General features: G+C 46.1%; 1 long non-coding RNA gene across 1 annotated transcript in view; it reads left to right on the top strand.

Moving 5' to 3' along the window:
• Positions 1-1040: 1040 nt before the first annotated feature.
• LOC136794315 (uncharacterized) overlaps positions 1041-21349 on the top strand; it is a 32011-nt gene continuing 11702 nt past the window's right edge. Inside the window, exon 1 of the long non-coding RNA XR_010840900.1 lies at positions 1041-1336. This is a non-coding gene — a long non-coding RNA (uncharacterized lncRNA). The remainder of the gene's footprint in view (positions 1337-21349) is intronic.

Raw genomic sequence — 21349 nt, 5'->3', positions numbered from 1 at the left:
AAGAGGCAGACCTGGAGCCAGGGCTGCAATCGCAAACCAGAGCTGCAGGGCCACCTGCCAACTTGTCATTCTGGGCCTACCTCCTTGCCAGGTAGGAAGGGACCACAGTATTTTCCTCCTCTTAGAGGCTAAGAAATCAACTGAGCAAGGTAAGCCAGCTTTCAAGGCCAACTTCCAATCCAGCTCCCCTGCCGCCCAACCCTTTCTTCTTGCAGTTGAGGTGTTGGCCTATGAGAGTTTGGCTTCTGCTTTCCCATCTTTCTGGGCAACATTCACAACCCTCCCCAATGGTGAGCAATGCAAGTTCCAGGCATGCCTTGCTTCATTACTGGCTGCCCAGGTGTCACTTTAACCACAGGGTGAGTGCCTAACTGCTCCTGGGCTGATAAACATGCAAATTTCCATATGCAAACACTGTTAGGTTGAAGCCTCTTTCCCACTAAGAAAGATCTCTGACAACAAGCTGAGAAAGTTGGGTGCCAGCCCATGTCTTCCTGGCACCATCCACCATTCACGGTTACCAGGTATCTGGGAAAACAAGCTGCTTGTCCCCTCATGCAGGAGTGAGTAAACCGTATACACCCCTCTTCTTCAAGTCCCTAGAGGGTGACTTAAACAGGTACAGCCCGATCCTGGTTCTGGGTAAAAGTACTTTTCTGCTTACTTGTTTCAGTGGTGTTTGAGGTTGGTGCAGTTTGTGTGCATGTGATGTGAGTGGTTTCTACATTAACATGGAAACCCTCAGCCTAGTGGCTTTCCACTTTCTTGGGGCCTCGACTCCCATCAGTAGCAGGGATCCTCGCTGTGAGGCAGTGGTGCTTTTTCCGGTAGGTGCCAATGTACAGACCGACAGACCCAGGCTCGTTTTCTCACAGGTTTCAACCTGGGACCACAAGAACTAGGGACGGACTGCATCTCCTTTCCTGAAGCCCTCAATGGAGCAGCAGGAAGTGACGATGCAGGCATGGGTGACCCGGCCAGGGTGAGGCCTGCAACTCATCATCTTGGTCTCTGGCCCTGATGGGGAGGAGATGACACACAAGGGTGGGAGACTCCCGCAGAAGCACCCACCAGAGGAGGGTCAAGGGCAGCTTTCTGGGTACAGGATGGGAAGCCAGGAAAGGAAACCACCCTGGAGTTAGGATTTTGTGTTACGGCTCTGGGGAGCCATTCTTTTTTACCTGACTTGATTGGCAGCAAATAACAAGAAACGAAAACAACAGTGGAGAAGGGTTACTGAGATACAAGCAACAAAAGGCCCCCTGGAGTTCTAATCAGTGTCCGGAAGATGGAAGCTTCCCGGGGAAGAGGAAGGAATGGATTCTTGGATCCAAAGGTCAGGCGGGGTGCGGGCGGGCGCAGGGAGCGAGAGAGTATAGGGGGAGGACGCGCAAGGGGCCGGGTCTGGAAGGCAAGGGACCGGGTCTCACCTCCGGCGGCCCGCGCCGCCAGGGGGCTTCCTCTTGGGCGGGGTCCCGCGTCCGCGGACGGGGCCTGGGGGCGGGGCCTGGGGCGGGGCTGGGGCGGGCGGGGCCCGGGCCGTGTTCCCGCGACGGCAGAGGAATGCGGCCTTTGGCTCTTCCCCTGTTCGCATTCCGGTCGGCGCAGGAATGTGAACAGGGTGTTCACTGCGCGCCCTGGACGCGCAAGTTCGGTCCCCTCCCGTCGGAGAACGCCTGGCAGCGGCTCCAGGGGAGGCCCCCTGTCTGCCACCCCACAGGACCTGCCGCATGTCCGGCTGGAGGACAGGGTCCTGACGGCTGTCAGGTCAGCTGGGACTCAGCACCAGCCCCCGGGTAGCGGTGCTTCGAGACCAGGTGTGGTTTAGAAAAGGAGGGAAACCCGAAGTAGTCCACTCAGGCACCGAGAAGGCAGGGCCTATAGCTGGAAGGGGAGATGGAATCCACCTTGTCTGCCACCAGCCTCAAGGGGCAGAGTTCAGACCCTAGATTTGCCCATCTTTAGGGCATATTGTGGATGGCAAGGCCTGGAGATAGGAAGGGAAAAGCAGACAATCCAGTTTGGGATTAGGTGCTCTTTGACCAGCCGGAGAGAGACTGAATATCCAAGAATAAGCATTTAATTCATTCAACAAATATTTACCAAGCCTCTCCTCTGTGCCTGTCCCTGAGCTAGATTCTGGGGACACAGAGGTGAACAAGGCATCACCTGTCCTTTAGGAGCTGACATTCTGATCCTAGAGTCAGTTGCTCAAACACCCAGAGAGAGGGAAGAAGCTGAGGGTGATGGGGAACATAAAAGAATAGCCCAAATTGGGAGATCCAGGAAGGTTTCCTGGAGGAAGCTGCCAAGTGACCTGAAAGGCCAATAGGAGTTAGCCCAAAAGATGGGGGAACAGTGTTCTAGACAGAGGGAACCTTGTGTTCGGAGGCTGAAGGAAGACCATGTGATCCAACTGGTTCCCTGAGCCTGTCTCCCCAAAAGTGCCTGCCATGCCACCAGCTGAGTCACAACAAGGATCAGGATTCCACCTCAGTTGAACCCATGATATTGGTTGGTTTATGGAGCTCCCATTCTGCAGAAAACACAGCAGTGGGCCTGTGAGGAGTATAAAGAGCATCACGACTCAACATGATGCTTTGGAGTATTTGGGGGACAGAGACATAAAGCCCATAAAGCATCTGGCATGGTACCTAGCATCTAGTAGATGCTCAGTAAACACTGGCTGGTCTTCAATGCCCTGCCTGATTCATTGACTTCTCTTTCCCTTCAAAGTAGCAGTTTGTGCTCCTGAGAAGGGCAGCTGTCCAGCTCTTCTGCCCTGGGGAGGTGCTTGGCTGAAGGATGGACACTGGTCATGGAACTTCCTATTTTTTTTGTCCCTCCCTGGTTGAGGAGGGGAGCATGCAGGAGATGAGAGTGGTGTGGTTGACCATCATAAAGGTCCTGGGATACATCTGGGGCATCTGGTGCTGCAGGTGCAAAGGACTGGGAGCAGGGAAGGGCCTCGCCTGTAGGTGTGTTGTGGGAAGATGGCCCGTGAGTGAGGATAGGAGCGTCAGGGCCAGGAAGGCTGGACTTGGGCAGTAGTTCAGAAAAGAAGCGGTAAGAGCCTGATGAGAACTGAAGGGGGAGTGCTGGGTAATAGAGACTGAGGAAGCTGATGAGACCAGGGCCCCAAATCCACTGTTAGATCCTCACCTGGTATGGGTCAGTTCGGATCTGAGTACAGGAAGCCACCTGGGATGATAGCCAGTGCATCCCAAATGTTCCTGAGTGATGGAACAAGAATGTTTACATCCAGAAAATTCCTTGTCCAACCACCCTCCCAGGAATGCACCAGGACCTAAATTCTTCTGTATAGAGGAAAAGTGCAGGCCTTGGAATGGCCTCTCCAGCATTGTTCCTTGGCAAACACAGGAAGATGGGTTTCCTTTAGCTTTGTGGTGCTGACATCTGAATCCGGACCCCCTCCCCCAGCCTTTGGGGTGGGGGAAGGGAGGCAGAGGACCAGGCAGTCAATGGAAAATAAACAACCACCTCTGCTCTTCTGACTTATTTCACATTCTTAGAATTTCCTCCCTTAAATTCTGACTTTGTTATTTTAAAACTCCACACCTTGGTTAGGGCTGGGAGAATCCCTTGTTGCTGTTGCTGTGGTGAGGCAGGTCCACACAGGGGGCACAGGCCCGGCACCCCAGGAGAAGGGACCCAGCCATCAGCCTGGTATCAGTGAGCTCCTGACTCAGCCTGTGTGAGGGAGACTTTCCAGGCTGGGTGTAGTGTTTCCTTCCGTCACCAATTCATTCATTCATTTATTCATTCTTTCATTCTTTCAACAGCTGTTTATTGAGCACTATCAGGTATATTGCACTGTGCTGGATGCTGGAAATAGATGAATTAATTGGAAAAATTGAAGATAATCTTAGGGGAAGATGCCATAATCAAGATGAATAATATTTTAATGCAATATTTAAAAAATAAAAATCAATCCATGGTGAACAAAACAGTAGAATTTTAAATAAAGACAGAATCTGAGGGAAAGGAAAAATGAGTAATACTGATTATGGGTTCAGAATTGACTACGGCATTGGTAGAATATCACGCAAGTATTAAAATATCTCATGGAAGTTTGCTTATCGACTTTTAGAAGTCGATATATCTCATGGTATATCACTGAGTGAAAAATAGATTACAGGGCTTCCCTGGTGGCGCAGTGGTTGGGAGTCCGCCTGCCGATGCAGGGAACACGGGTTCGTGCCCCGGTCCGGGAAGATCCCACATGCCGCGGAGCGGCTGGGTCCGTGAGCCATGGCCGCCGAGCCTGCGCGTCCGGAGCCTGTGCTCCGCAACGGGAGAGGCCACAACAGTGAGAGGCCCGCGTACCACAAAAAAAAAAAAAAAAAAAAAATAGATTACAGAACTATATATAAAGCATGGTTTCTATTTAAAATATATCCAGGTCCTGGAAACTGTAAGAGCATATGCCAAAATGTTAATTGCTTTCTCTCTTTTATGGCCTTCATCTTGTTTGTCTCTACTTTTTTGGTTATTTTAGCAGTGAACATGTAATACTTGTATAATTAAAGGTATTTCAAAAAGACAAGAGAATTGTAGCAGAGCATGCTGGGCTATACAATGTAGTTAATCCTAGGCTATGAGAGACTGGAGAATTCCCCAAATCACCCTGCTTCTCAGTGCTGGCAAGAGGGCAGGGCCAGGTTTACCACTCCCACTTTATAGATGAGGAAGCCGAGGCTCAGCGAGGTGGAGGACTCAGAGAACAGTACCATTGGGACCTGGTGGAACCGGCCTTTGCATACTGCCCTACTGGATCCGCATTACCCACAGCCTGGCTTGCTGGGTCTCTTGCTTCCAAGCTTCTTCCAAACTGAAACCTCTCAGCCTCCCTTCTTCTTGGCCAGCTGCTCCTCCATTGACCTACCTCTTCCATTGGTGCTTTCTCAACAGAGGGCATAACTGTAGGAAGAAAACCTGCAAGAAATATCTGGGTGGGTGTGGCTGGCCCCTCTCTGGGCTTGTGAGGGACTGAGTGAAGGAGTGAGAAAGTATTTCCAGTGTTATGTTTTTCTCTCTGGCACAGACACACCCTGCAGATTGGCATGAATCATAAGTAATTCTCTAAAGACCCCATCTTCCTGGAAATGCCTAGTGGTATTTCCCAGAGTTCAGAAGCCATCAGCCCTTCATGCCAGCAGGCTTGCCTATTGCCCAACTGCTGCAAACTTCTGGCCGTCCCCGGGGAAGTCCCTGAGGGGAGAGGGGCCTGAGGCAGAGGTGCCACTTCTGGAAGCTGCGGCCACTCTGGGGTTTGTTCTCACAAGCCTCAGAGCTGAGACCTTCCTGACTTAGCAGTCCAACTGTCTTAAGCATGGTGCCTGTGGAGGCAGAATTGAGGCCTTCTCTCTCCTAAGAAGCAGGTTCCCGGGTTCCAGCCCACTCTTAGCAGTGTGTGGTCTCTGCTTGTCTATTGAATGCCATGAAGCAAGGGCACCCTTCTAAATGTGGGTGGGGCTTCCCTGGTGGCGCAGTGGTTGAGAGCCCGCCTGCCACTGCAGGGGACACGGGTTCGTGCCCCGGTCCGGGAAGATCCCACATGATGCCGGGCGTCTGGGCCCGTGAGCCATGGCCGCTGAGCCTGCGCGTCCGGAGCCTATGCTCCGCAACGGGAGAGGCCACAATAGTGAGAGGCCCGCGTACCGCAAAAAATAAATAAATAAATAAATGTGGGTGTAGCAGATTGCATTTCCCAAAGATGGCTGTGATAATATTCCTCTTGCAGCTGGCTATGGCTATGTCTCTAAATTATGGCAATGACATGTAAGTGGAAATATTGTGTAGAAATTTCTGGAAAGTTTCTTTCAAAGAGAGGTGGAATGCCCTTCTTGTCACTTTCTCCATACTGCTGCCTGTAATACAGATTGGATGGCTGGAGCTCTAGCAGCCTTCTTGGACCATGAAGATGGGGTGGGGGAAAGCTTTAACAAATGCAAGAAACGCAGAAGCTATGAAAGAAAAATTAACATATTTGACTAGATTACAATTTTAAACTGTGTGGCAAGAGATAACACAAAGACAACAGATAAAGAGGTTTGAAGACCATGTTTATAAACCAGGACAAAAGGAGCAAAGAATTTTTAGAAACTGACAAGAAGATAAATGACCCAATAGAAATATTGACAATTTATTTAAGAACAATTCTAAAGAACCAAAAGACATGAAAAATCACTAGTAGTTAGCAAAGTAGTTAAATCAACCACACCCCCAAAATGGAAAGGATTGGTAATACCTATTGCTTGTGGACCTGCAGAGAAAGAAAGGGATATTCACATACATTGTTAGTGGAAATGTTCATTTTTATAGGCTTTCTAAAAAATCAATCTGGCAGCATCAATTAAAATTATTATATAAAATTAACAATTTTATGTATTATAAATTGTATATGTATATGTATATGTACATAAATATATTTTGACTGCCAATCTATTCTTTATCATCTATCTTCAAATATCTGTACAAGATAATGATAATTACTGCAGCTCTGTCCATAGTGTCCAAAAATTGGAATCAAAGTGAATGACCATTTATAGGTTGAGTAAATTAGGGTGCATCTATACCTAGGAAAGTTGTGCAGCCATTTAAAAGAATGAAATAGAGAAATGCCATAATAAATTTTCATTAGACATTGATGAACAAGAAAAGCAAGATGAAGAAAAGCATTTACAGTATTTAGGGAAAACAATGATTTAAGAACCTAGATATAACAGAAGCAAGAAGAACTACAATCCTGCAACCTTTGGAACAAAAACCACATTCACAGAAAGATAGACAAGGTGAAAAGGCAGAGGGCTATGTACCAGATGAAGAAACAAGATAAAACCCCAGAAAAACAACCAAATGAAGTGGAGATAGTCAACCTTCCAGAAAAAGAATTGAGAATAATGATAGTGAAGATGATCCAGGACCTCGGAAAAAGAATGGAGGCAAAGATTGAGAAGATGTAAGAAATGTTTAACAAAGATCTAGAAGAATTAAAGAACAAACAAACAGAGATGAACAATACAATAACTGAAATGAAAACTACACTAGAAGGAATCAATAGCAAAGTAACTGAGGCAGAAGAATGGATAAGTGACCTGGAAGACAGAATGGTGGAATTCACTGCTGCGGAACAGAATAAAGAAAAAAGAATGAACAGAAATGCAGACAGCCTAAGAGACCTCTGGGACAACATTAAACACAACAACATTCGCATTAAAGGGGTCCCAGAAGGAGAAGAGAGAGAGAAAGACCCGAGAAAATATTTGAAGAGATTATAGTTGAAAACTTCCCTAACATGGGAAAGGAAATAGCTACCCAAGTCCAGGAAGTGCACAGAGACCCATACAGGATAAACCCAGGGAGAAACACACCAAGACACATAGTAATCAAATTGGCAAAAATTAAAGACAAAGAAAAATTATTGAAAGCAGCAAGGGAAAAATGACAAATAACATACAAGGGAACTCCTGTAAGGTTAACAGCTGATTTCTCAGCAGAAATTCTACAAGCCAGAAGGGAGTGGCATGATATACTTAAAGTGATGAAAGGGAAGAACCTACAACCAAGATTACTCTACCCAGCAAGGATCTCATTCAGATTCAATGGAGAAATCAAAAGCTTTACAGACAAGCAAAAGCTAAGAGAATTCAACACCACCAAACCAGCTATACAACAAATGCTAAAGGAACTTCTCTAAGTGGGAAACACAAGAGAAGGAAAGGACCTACAAAAACAAACCCCAAACAATTAAGAAAATGGTCATAGGCACATACATATCGATAATTACCTTAAACGTGAATGGATTAAATGCTCCAAACAAAAGACGCAGGCTTGCTGGATGGATATAAAAGCAAGACCCATATATATGCTGTCTACACGAGACCCACTTCAGACCTAGGGACACATACAGACTGAAAGTGAGGGGTTGGAAAAAGATATTCCACGCAAATGGAAATCAAAAGAAAGCTGGAGTAGCAATACTCATATCAGATAAAATAGACATTAAAATAAAGAATGTTACAAGAGACAAGGAAGGACACTACATAATGATCAAGGGATCAATCCAAGAAGAAGATATAACAATTATAAATATATATACACCCAACATGGGAGCACCTCAATACATAAGGCAAGTGCTAACAGCTCTAAAAGAGGAAATCAACAGTAACACAATAATAGTGGGGGACTTTAACACCTCACTTACACAAATGGACAGATCATCCAAACAGAAAATTAATAAGGAAACACAAGCTTTAAATGACACAATAGACCAGATAGATTTAATTGATTTTTATAGGACATTCCATCCCAAAACAGCAGATTACACTTTCTTCTCAAGTGCACACAGAAGATTCTCCAGGATAGATCACATCTTGGGTCACAAATCAAGCCTCAGTAAATTTAAGAAAACTGAGATCATATCAAGCATCTTTTCTGACCACAACACTATGAGATTAGATATCAATTACAGGGAAAAAAACGTAAAAAACACAAACATATGGAGGCTAAACAATACATTACTAAATAACCAAGAGATCACTGAAGAAATCAAAGGGGAAATCAAAAAATACCTAGAGACAAATGACAATGAAAACACGACGATCTATGGAATGCAGCAAAACACGACCTATGGGATGCAACAAAAACAGTTATAAGAAGGATTTTTACAGCTATACAAGCTTACCTCAAGAAACAAGAAAAATCTGAAATAAACAATCTAGCGTTACACCTAAAGGAACTAGAGAAAGAATAACAAACAAAACCCAAAGTTAGCAGAAGAAAAGAAATCATAAAGATCAGAGCAGAAATAAATGACATAGAAACAAAGAAAACAATAACAAAGTTCAATAAAACTAAAAGCTTGTTCTTTGAGAAGATAAACAAAATTGATAAACCATTAGCCAGACTCATCAAGAAAAAGAGGAAGAGAACTCAAATCAATAAAATTAGAAATGAAAAAGGAGAAGTTACAACAGACACTGCAGAAATACAAAGCATCCTAAGAGACTACTACAAGCAAATCTATGCCAATAAAATGGACAACCTGGAAGAAATGGACAAATTCTTAGAAAGGTATAGCCTTCCAAGACTGAACCAGGAAGAAATAGAAAATATGAACAGACCAATCACAGGTAATGAAATTGAAACTGTGATTAAAAATCTTCCAATAAACAAAAGTCCAGGACCAGATGGCTTCACAGGTGAATTCTACCAAACATTTAGAGAAGACCTAACAGCCACCCTTCTCAAACTCTTCCAAAAATTCCAGAGGAAGGAAAACTCCCAAACTCATTCTATGAGGCCACCATCACCCTGACACCTAAACCAGACAAAGATACTCCAAAAAAAGAAAATTACAGACCAATATCACTGATGAATATAGATGCAAAAATCCTCAACAAAATACTAGCAAGCAGAATCCAACAGCACATTAAAAGGATCATACACCATGATCAAGTGGGATTTATCCCAGGGATGCAAGGATTCTTCAATATACACAAATCAATCAATGTGATACACCATATTAACAAATTGAAGGAGAAAAACCATATGATAATGTCAATAGATGCAGAGAAAGCTTTTGACAAAATTCAACACCCATTTATGATAAAAACTCTCCAGAAAGTGGGCATAGTGGGAACCTACTTCAACATAATAAAGGCCATGTATGACAAACATCATTCTCAATGGTCTAAAACTGAAAGCATTTCCTCTAAGATCAGGAACAAGACAAGGTTGCCCACTCTCACCACTCTTATTCAACATAGTTTTGGAAGTTCTAGCCACAGCAATCAGAGAAGAAAAAGAAATAAAAGGAATCCAAATAGGAAAAGAAGAAGTAAAGCTGTCACTGTTTGCAGATGACATGATACTGTACATAGAGAATCCTAAACATGTCACCAGAGAACTACTAGAGCTAATCAATGAATTTGGTAAAGTTATAGGATACAAAATTAATGCACAGAAATCTCTTGCATTCCTATACACTAATGATGAAAAATTTGAAAGAGAAACTAAGGAAACACTCCCATTTACCACTGCAACAAAAAGAATAAAATACCTAGGAATAAACCTATCTAGGGAGACAAAAGCCCTATGTGCAGAAAACTGTAAGACATTGATGAAAGAAATTAAATATTATACCAACAGATGGAGAGATATACCATGTTCTTGGATTGGGAGAATCAATATTGTGAAAATGACTACACTACCCAAAGCAATCTACAGATTCAATGCAATCCCTATCAAATAACCAATGGCATTTTTTACAGAACTAGAACAAAAAAAATCTTAAAATTTGTATGGAGACACAAAATAGCCCAAATAGCCAAAGCAGTCTTGAGGGGAAGAAAATGAAGCTGGAGGAATCAAGCTCCCTGACTTCAGATTATACTACAAAGCTACAGTAATCAAGACAATATGGTACTGGCACAAAAACAGAAATATAGATCAATGGAACACGATAGAAAGCCCAGAGATAAACCCATGCACCTATGGTCAACTAATCTATGACAAAGGAGCAAAGATATACAATAGAGAAAAGACAGTCTCTTCAATAAGTGGTGCTGGAAAAACTGGACAGCTACATGTAAAAGGATGAAATTAGAAAACTCCCTAACACCATACACAAAAATAAACTCAAAATGGATTAGAGACCTAAATGTACATCTGGACACTATAAAACTCTTAGAGGAAAACATAGGAAGAACACTCTTTGACATAAATCACAGCAAGATCTTTTTTGATCCATCTCCAAGAGTAATGGAAATAAAACCAAAAATAAACAAATGGGACCTAATGAAACTTATAAGCTTTTGCATAGCAAGGGAAATCATAAACAAGTTGAAAAGACAACCCCCAAAATGGGAGAAAATATTTGCAAATGAATCAACCGACAAAGGATTAATCTCCACAATATATAAACAGCTCATGCAGCTCAATATTAAAAAACAAACAACCCAATCCAAAAATGGGCAGAAGACCTAAATAGACATTTCTCCAAAGAAGACATACAGCTGGCCAAGAAGCACATGAAAAGCTGCTCAACATCACTAATCATTACAGAAAGGCAAATCAAAACTACAATGAGGTATCACCTCACACCAGTTAGAATGGGCAGCATCAGAAAATCTACAAACAACAAATGCTGGACAGGGTGTGGAGAAAAGGGAGCCCTCTTGCATTGTTGGTGGGAATGTAAATTGATACAGCCACTATGGAGGTTCCTTAAAAAACTAAAAATAGAATTACCATATGACCCAGCAATCCCACTACTGGCATATACCCAGAGAAAACCATAATTCAAAAAGACACATGCACCCCAATGTTCATTGTAGCAATATTTACAATAGCCAGATCATGGAAGCCACCTAAATGCCCCATGACAGATGAATGGATAAAGAAGATGTGGTACATATATACAATGGAATATTACTCAGCCATAAAAAGGAACGAAATTGGGTCATTTGTAGAGACGTGAATGCATCTAGAGACTGTCATACAGAGTGAAGTAAGAAAGAGAAAAGCAAATATCGCATATTAACACATATATGTGGAACCTAGAAAATGGTACAGATGAACTGGTTTGCAGGGCAGAAAGAGACACCGAAGTAGAGAAAAAATGTATGGACACCAAGGGGGAAAAGCAGCAGGGGGTGGTGGTGGTGGTGTGATGAATTGGGCGATTGGGATTGACATGGACACACTGATATGCATAAAATGGATGACTTATAAGAACCTGCTGTATTAAAAAAACACCTAGAGTCATATATATATATATATATATATATATATATATATATATGTATGTATGTATATATACTTTGCTTGGGTCCTTCAAGAATCAGTCACTAAAATGGGATATTAGACTTCAAGTTTATTGGGAAAAACTCCTGTGTTTAAAAAATGGGGGGCTTCCCTGGGGACACAGTGGTTGAGAGTCCGTCTGCCGATGCAGGGGACGCGGGTTCATGCCCCGGTCCGGGAAGATCCCACAAGCCACGGAGCAGCTGGGCCCGTGAGCCATGGTCGCTGAGCCTGCGTGTACGGAGCCTGTGCTCCACAACAGAAGAGGCCACAACAGTGAGAGGCCCGCGTATGGCAAAAAAAAAAGTGGGGGGGGAGTTTGGGGCTTCCCTGTTGACGCAGCGGATAAGAATCTGCATGTCAATGCAGGGCAGGTTCCATCTCTGATCCGGGAAGATCCCACATGCCATGGAGCAACTAAGCCCATGTGCCACAAGTACTGACCCTGCACTCTAGATCCCGTGAGCCACAACTACTGAAGCCCGTGCGCCTAGGGCCCATGCTCCGCAACAAGAGAAGCCACTGCAATGAGAAGCCCGTGCACCGCAACCAAGAGTAGCCCCCGCTCGCAGAAAGCCCACACACAGCAACGAAGACCCAACGCAGCCATAAATAAATAAATAAATAAATTTTTAAAATGGGGATTTTGCTGGAGGAGGCTGGGAGAATGCAGTTCTAAGAAAGTTTTGGCAACTCGGATGGGGTGTCACTGAATCGAAGTCCCAGGTTCCTGGAGTCCAGTGTCCTGGGAACAGGCCTCTCTTAATGTCCGTGCCTTGCTGGGTCAGAGACTGGGGAAGCCTGGCCTCAATGCAAACACTACAGTCAGAGGTATGAGAGGCGCAGTCCTATGCTGCCACGTGTTCACACATGTGGATATGCTTGCATATGTTTGTGTCTAAATATGGATATATGTGCATGTATGTATACATGTGGATATGTGTGTATATATACATATATACAATTAGTAGATGTGTGATATCTAGGCATAGAGACAAGTGTGGAAGGATATGCACTAGGTTGCTACATGGGTTATGGGAAGGGGTCCTACAAAAGAAAAAAGGAAAAAAGAGAAAGAAAAAAAGGAAGGAAGGAAGGAAGGAAGAAAGAGAAAGAAAAGAAGAAAATGCACTAAAATCCCTAGAATTCCAGGCTCCTATATTCAACAGTCTATACAACATCTGAAGAAGTATCTCAATTTCTACACGTTTAAAAAATGAATTTGAGTTTCTCACGTCCAGTGATCAAACCCTGCTCTTAGTTTCTGATTCTTGTTTGACTGTAGATGACCTGTTTTCCTCCTACTGGAAGTCTTTAGAATCTTTTTTATGCCAGGTATTCGGAAATCTCTCCACCACTTCTCTTGCTCTGGGTCTTTCTTCATTTACTGTACTGGGTACTTGACAGGCACTTAACTCATGTCCTTCCGTTCAGGGAAGTTCTCTTGTGATATTTTTACATACGATTTCCTTCTCTCCACTTCCTCTGTACCTGCTTTCCTCATTGGGCCTCTGATTGCGCCTCCAAATTTTTTCATCTTTTCTCTCCTGTCCTTTCTCTTTTTAGTCTCTCTGGATGATTTTTCTCATCTCCAAATCTTCCTATTAAAACTTGTCGGTTTTATTTTAGAATCACAATTTTAATTTCTGATTTTTTTTTTCTTTCTGTCTTTAAAAAATATTCTGATCTAATTTAATAGAAGCCATTTTCTCATCTCTCTAAAGAGGTTGTTGTTTTTCTTGACGTTTTCTTCTACTCTGTGCATTACATGTTGTCTGCTTTATTCTTTCTTTGTTGTGGTTTCTGTCTTTTGTGTCAGGAGTTTTTTCAAGTGACTGGCGACTCTTGCACATCTGTTCATAATTCAAGAGGGGCGCTCAGAAAAAGCTAACAGGAAACTGTGTGCGTAGCTAGAGCTTTGTTTCACTGGAGGGTGATAGGAGGACTGGGGTTTGTCTGGGGAGCCCCAGGTGTCAGTTTCTGTGGGTCTTTCCTCTGAGGCCATTCAGTTTCTTCTGAGAATGGTATAATCTACCCCTGGTGGGGAGGCCAGGGCTCACAGCATGGCTGAGTGGCAGCCAGTGTTTGGGGGAGTGGGGGAAAGGGGTCATGGGCTCATCCTCCATGTGTGGACCTTCACCCAATCCCCCGTTTTCAGTGCTGGGTCGCCCTTACCCTCTGTTGTGCTCTGGTGCCCCTGAATCTGGAGTCCCCGGGGTCTAACCTTACAGTCTCCTTCGGGTAAGCTAGCCTGCTGCCCAGTGGGGAGGGAGCCGGAGTCTCACTGCTTGTGCCCTGCTTTCCACTCCAGCCCCTCCTGCAGTGCCTGCCTCCCGAGAAACCAGAAGAGTAGTTGGTGGGCTCCTGATGGGCAGGTCCCTCCAGACTGGCACTTGGTTTTAGTTTGTCCATCTGCCACTTACTTTTTCTCTCTTATAAACGCATGAACATCTTTGCTCTGTTAGTTTTTCCCCTCTGCCCCCTGCCATCTAGGGGTCCTTGTGGGACTATATATGATTTTATATATATCCCATATATACGTATATATATGTAGTTCTGCAATTTGCTTTTTTCACTCATTACTAGGTCATGGGCATTATTCCATACTGCATATTCAGGCCTATGCATCCCCTGGATGTATTTAACTATCCCCCCTTGTCATGACTTCATGTGATGGCTTGTTCAGAATTCTCACCCCTGAAACCACGGTTGCTGGGAGCTTCCTGAGTGTCCACAGTGGTGCACCCTGCCCTCCACCCTGAGCCTCCATCTGCAGGACCCTGCCGGTCACAGCTGATTCGGAGACCCTCACGCCACGTCTCTGCTGGGAGATGTGCTGAGATGGAGTTGGAGGGTGGCTCTCGCCCTTCCGGGAGAGAGTAGGTGTGCAGGAGGGTGTTAGTGAGGGACCTGGCTTCCCCGCCAATCGGCCCATCGGAGTGCCTGACACTGACTCACTCCTGGTGTCTCCACTTTTCTAGGGAGGAGGCCTCCCCGCCTGCCCAGGGCAGCACCGTGAGTCAGAGATGAGGCTCCTGTCCCACCTGCCCCCACCCTCGAGCCCTGGTTCCCAGGTCCGAGTTCCCGGGCAGGCTGCCGCAGACATGCCAGTGAGAGGGTGTCCAGGCTTTAAGATGACCCGGCAGCCTGGGCTGAGAAGGTCTTCAATGGTATTTATTTATTTTTTGAATAAATAAGATATCCATGGACTCTTTACATTCTTGGGCTCAAATATGGTGAAATCGTCCCTCATGTTCTTGTCACAGAGCCAGGCAGCTCCTTTCATTACAGGCAACTGGTGCTAATTTCTTGTGCAGTCTTAAAGAGATATTTTAATGGGAAAAAGCAAAGGTCCAAAAAGGTCCACACGTCCCTATCTGCAACCCTCGGGGGCAGGTGAGTTTGGGAATTCAGAATTCGAGGAGTGTACAAAAGTAGTACGTGTATATTATGTCACACCCCCAGCAGAGTCTGTGATAAAACACGCTAGTATTTCTGCACCAGGTAGGATAAATGGAGCCGTAATAAGCCTTAAGTAAGTTCAGTTCAGTTCAGTTCAAGTTTTTCTACCACATGTGTTTGTGCCAGATTTCCTAAGCAAACAAACAAAAAGTTCTTTTTTTTATAGAGTTTTGGACTTCATAATTGTGGATAAGGGAATGTGGACTTGTGTTTATACTACTCCTTATTTAAAAGCTTACGGTAGTATTCTGTACACAATGGATCAGGACTAAGGAGCTTTTTGGGGTTTTTTGTTTGTTTGTTTGTTTTGCATCTACATAGTATTCCATTATACACATGCACCAGTTAACTTAACCTTTTTAAGGCCATTTGGGTTACTTGCAGTTTTCTCCCCAGCTGCATCAGAGCTACAGTGAATACATTGTACACTCATTTAGCACATGCACAAGTGTATCTGTAGGATAAATTCCTAGCAGAGGGATTGCTGGGCCAATTAATAATAATGATATTAACATTTGCATGGCACTTGCTAAGAGCCGGACAGTATATTTTATTTTATTATTTTTTTTCTTTTTTTTTTTGGTGGTACGCGGGCCTCTCACTGCTGTGGCCTCTCCCTTTGCGGAGCACAGGCTCCAGACGCCCAGGCTCAGCGGCCATGGCTCACGGGCTCAGCCGCTCCGCGGCATGTGGGATCTTCCCGGACCGGGGCACGAACCCGTGTCCCCTGCATCGGCAGGCGGATTCTCAACCACTGCGCCACCAGGGAAGCCCCGAGCCGGACAGTATAGTATGTGCTTTACAATTACTAATATATTTTAATCCTTTCATGAGCATCTCCAGAGGTAGGTACTATCCCATTTTACAGATGAGAAAAACGGAGGCACAGAAAAGTAGGTGACCTGAACAGCTAGGATCCAGACCAAGGTTCTGGGGCTCCACTTCATTCTCTTAACTATTACATTCTACCGCCTCTGGACGCTCATGGGAATTTGTCACTTAAAGGGATGTTGTCAATCTTCCATACGGTGTTACCAATTCCCATTCCCACCAGCAGCATGTGAGTGCCCTGTTTTCACACCGACGCTGTGCTGAATCAGAGGTTTTGATCTTTGCCAATCTGATACGTGAAAACAGTATCTCTGTGTAGTCATAACTGGAATTTCTTTCATTATGAGTCAGGTCGGGCATCTCTTCACCCAAGGGCAGTTTGTGTTTCTTTTCCTATGATCCATCATTTGTATCTTTTGCTCATTTTTCTGTTGGGTTATGTCTGTGACTTTTGTTGAGCTTTTTATATCTTGGGAAGGTGAATCCTTGGTGACTCAAGTAATACAGATTAGTTCCCAGGTAGTCATTCATCTTTTGATTTTGCTTGTGGTGAGTTTTGGGCAGAGTATCGTGAGGAGGTGAATGAAGGAAAAGGCATCAGCGTTGGGAAGTGGGAGGAGGGAAAAGACAGAACAGATCCCCGAGAGAGATGTCCTCTGCCGACTGAGGCAGGAGGGAAGGAAGGTGAGAGTGAAGGGACAAGTTGTGGAGACTGGGGGACAGGGTTCAAACGCTCCAGGTGTGGTCCACTCAGACTGGCAGGTGGGGGGAAGAGAGGTTCCATGGCAGACGTGAAGATGTCTCTCCAAGAAATGACTGCCCAGCTGCAAGGCTGTGGTCAGCTCACAGCCTACAGCTGTTGACTCCTGCTACATCCACCCAGCTTTCAGAACAAGTTTAAGGCCTTGGCAAATGACTGAGCAAGGTGGTGGTACAAGGGCCGAGGCATTTCCACGCTTCGCCCTAACCCTGGGCTCCTCTAGTGCTCCCTGGGGGGCTGGCAGAGACTGTCAGGTCCACACTGCAGCCTGGAAGCTCCAATCGCGTTTTCTCTCCCTTCTTTCACAGGGGTTTTCTCCTCTGCCACACTTCACCCCATAAGTCATCTTGCATTCCTAACTCCATTTCAGCATCAGCGTCCTGGAAAACCCAAGCAGCCCAGACTCCTAAAATCTTCTGGTAAAACTTGACATAAAAATGTTAGAATTCAAGAGCTATTCCTCAGTTTAGAAAAGTTCACTGAAATGTATTTCTTGTTTGAGTCTAGAGGTTTGCTTACTTGTTTTCCATTTGGTGGTGACTGTAAGTGTCCTTTGGCTTGGACATAAAACAAAAATGTTGGCCTGTGGGTGAAGACAGTTGAACGCAGGCCCACCAACACCTGGTGGGGGAGGATTCCGATCTCAGCTCAGAGGCTGGAGGAGCATTGCGGAGTAGCCAATCTGGGTCTGGGGTGACTGAACAGGCAGGCCAGGACCTCTGGACGGGTCTCTGAGGTAAGGAATGTGGGAGCACCTCCAACGCTGGCTCCAGGCCTGAGAACACACCACACAGGAGGTGGGGCTCAGAAACGTCTTCCCCAGCAGCTGCAGGTGGACCTGACTGTGCAGCTCTCGTGGGCAGCCTCTCTCTGGCCCAGCCATCTCTCCCGGGCCTGCTGCCATGCCCTGACTGGTCTCCGGTTGCCAGAGTGACCCCATTAGAACACTTCTCGACCTTCAGCTTTAGATGATAAAACCTGGAGAACATCTCCTTAGTCTGTGATTCAAGGCCCTTCATACACTAGCCCTGCTCTTCCTTTTCGGTCTCTTTTTAACCACCCCCATCCTTTAATCCTTTCATTCCACAGTCACAGGACCACCGGCCAGTCTGAGAACCCAGTGGGCATTATATCCCAGCTAGTCTCTCTGCCTGAAACACCCTCTCTTTCTCTTTCCACCCTTTAAGGCCTAGTTGACATATCAGCTCCTCAGATGTGATTTACAGAGAGAGAGGTAGAGAGGAGATAGGAAAGTGTGGGTTCAGTTTGTCATGGTCAAGTTTCCTTAAGAGACTGCAGTAAATATTCAAAGTGCTCTTAATTAGAAAACATCTCTCAAAAAAAAAAAAAAAAACATCTCTCCCTCACCCACTACCCCGTTGAATTGCCACGTCTTAGCGGATGCCCAGTGCGGAGCCTGGACCCCATGGGAGCTGGGTTATATGGGTTACACGTACATTCCTGGAAGAGAGTCTAACAGGCAGTTCTCAGCCTTTCTTCCTGCAGCCATTTTCACCCCCTGCTGGCCACCCCCATTTCCTCCGTAACTACAATCACTGATCAACATTAAAACCACTAATTTGTGTCAGACGTTCTTGCAACTTTCTTACCAAGATTGCGTGAAATGTTGAAATGCAGTAGAATGTAAGTCAGCCTTACTTACACTTACTGAGCATGTAATATGGGCGACGCATGGTGGTAGGTGATAAGTCAGTGTGTTACAAGGAAGCATAATATGCAACAGAGTACATGCCTCCACGGGAACAGGTAGCCCCATTTTTAGACAAGGCAAATATCAGTCAATCAATGGCTATGCGTGGTAAGTGACACAGGTCCTAAGTGACCGGGAACCTCAGAGGAAGGTGCTCACAGCAAGCAGCCGAGGCAGCCGGGGAGCTCTTCCCACAGGAGGTGGGGATTGAGATGGCTTTTGAAGAATGGCAGGAGCTAAGAGTCTCTCCTCTCACTCTTAGGGAGGAGGGCCTCGAGGGAGAATTCGGCTCTGTGAATCACTCAGGAGGAGCCCTACTTAGTTTGTTGGATGAGCCTGGGATGCATCAGATGTATCTTTTTTCTTTCTTTCATTTTTAAAAAAACAAATTTATTTATTTATTTATTTTCAGCTGCATTGGGTCTTTGTTGCTGTGCTCAGGCTTTCTCTAGCTGTGGCGAGCGGGGGCTACTCTTCGTTGCAGTGTGTGGGCTTCTCATTATGGTGGCTTCTCTTGTTGCGGAGCACGGGCTCTAGGCGCGCAGGCTTCAGTAGTTGTGGCACGCAGGCTCAGTAGTTGTGGCTGGCGGGCTGTAGAGCGCAGGCTCAGTAGTTGTGGCGCACAGGCTTAGTTGCTCCGCAGCATGTAGGATCTTCCTGGACCAGGGCTCGAACCTGTGTCCCCTGCATTGGCAAGTGGATTTTTAACCACTGTGCCACCAGGGTAGCCCCAGATATCTTTTTAAAGCACTGGTTGTCAACCATGGCTAATATTTTAATTACTTGGAAGCTTGAAAAGATGCTAATATCTGGGTCTCGCCTCCAAGGAGCATGATTGAGTTGGTCTGGGGTGTGGCCCGGCTGCGGGGAGTTTTCAAAAGCTCTCCTGGTGATGTGTGGTGTGCAGCCAGGGCTGAAAGCCTCGGCTGTATGGGAAGTTCAGGCAATGTGAGGCTGTCAGCCTGTCAGCCCTTGGGTGCATGCAAACGTTGGGCCCTGGCACTTCAGAGGCATGCCTCTCATTCCATCCTCCTGGACAGTAGCCACCCCAGGGAGGGGTCCGGGCGTCTCTTAAATCCCACTCTCACACCTGGCACGAGGTTCCCAGGAGGATTTCACAGTTTCACATTAAGCAGTCATGCAGTCATCAAGCAGACTGCAAGCTGCTTGGCTTTCCTTCTTTCCTTTTTCCTTCAATTCCTCTCCTCTGGGGCTTTCCTGAAGCTCTGAAGCTGTGGCCGTCGGAGGGGGGCGAGGGCGTGGGGGCAGCTCCCAGGACAGCACCATGGGCGGGTTCCCTGAGCACACATCTACACACGCGGGTTGGGCAGGGGCCTGGCGCAGACCACAGAGGTGGTGCCGGAGGGGATTTCTCTCCCTGCATTTCCTGGCACTGAGCGGGGCCTGAATAAAATCCAGCTTGCCATTTGAAGCTCTCTCCACTCAGTGGTCTCAGGAATGCCGCTCCTCGTTTCAGAGAACTCTGTAGGGGTGTGGTTCTTGGCTGCCCGCTGGCATGTCCATGCTGGGTGAGGAATGGCTACCAGTCTCAGGTTTGACCCAAGGAGGCCACGGCCCCACCCCCTTGCAGCAGCGAAGACAGGTGTCCCAGCTACTCCAGGAAAGGGCACAGAGGGGTAACATCATGATTTTCTGTCAAGAAAGATTGCTACACCCTGGGGTTTACAATCAAGGCAAGAGATGAAATGCCCTAGCTTGGTGGCCCTTTTATTTAGTTATTTACTTTAAAATAACTTTATTGATTTTGTTTTTAAATGACCCATGTTTTCATTAAAAGAAAACAATGCAAACAGCAACACTCCCAGAAGAAACTGAAGTCCCACTGGCTCAAGAAAGCTGGTCTCTTGAACATTTTGTGAGCGTCTCCAAAGGTCAGTGCTGCTGGCACTGGGCGTGTGCGCCAGGCAGGGGCACAGAGAACTCGACCTCTGAAAACCTTCTCAGTCCTGAGCCTGCATAAGTGAGGTGATGACTCTCTCTCCAAACACCCCCTCTAGAGACTTCCCACCACCCTGCCTTCTTGGAAAGAACATCCAGTGCTCCCACACCGGAACTGGTCCAAGCAGAGAGGATGCCGAGGTGGTGGCTCATCTTCCTCGGCTCCGGTGGGTGTGGCCTCCTGGCAGTCATCTGCAGTCAGCTCCTTTGCCTCACAGCCCTGCAACTATGCTAAGAATGTGAACCATTTCCCATGGGACTGGCAACCGAGAAGCAATTCTGAACCCAACCTCCCCAAACATCTGCCTTGCAAATAGATCAAACAAAGAGACATCCTGAAAATGTGATCTTCGGAGGCCCGTTCACCTTAGGCGGTGTGCGCACCTGCTCGCCTGCTGGGAGTGTTTCTGCTTCCAGAAGCCATCTTGGAGTTGCTGAGGCTTGGGATGTGGCGTGTTCCCCAAGAGGGCAGAGAACAGAGGACTCTCTGAAAGGGGCCTCTCCGGGGAATGGGGACCAAGCAATGACCCAGGTCCTTTGCAGGGGTCTGCCTTCTATCCCAGTTCTGGGGTCTTCTGGGTGCCTTTTGGCCCCTGAGATGTCTGGGCTGCCTTCACCGGCAGTAAGAAACCACCTAGAGCAGACCTTTGGCCTGTCCAGTCCATGACACCTCCGATTTTGTGTCCTGATGGGGCGGGGACAGGGGCAGGGCCAAGACCATGGCAAGCTTGTGAGAGGAGGAAGAGGACACAACTTTCTGAGTCACTCTCACCTTCTGAGAGGCTCCAGATACCTTG

Source organism: Kogia breviceps, chromosome 5 (genome assembly GCF_026419965.1).
Source record: "Kogia breviceps isolate mKogBre1 chromosome 5, mKogBre1 haplotype 1, whole genome shotgun sequence".
Classification (NCBI taxonomy): domain Eukaryota; kingdom Metazoa; phylum Chordata; class Mammalia; order Artiodactyla; family Physeteridae; genus Kogia; species Kogia breviceps.
The sequence above is the reverse complement of the archived record's forward strand: the minus strand, read 5'-3'. Positions and strand labels throughout refer to the sequence as shown.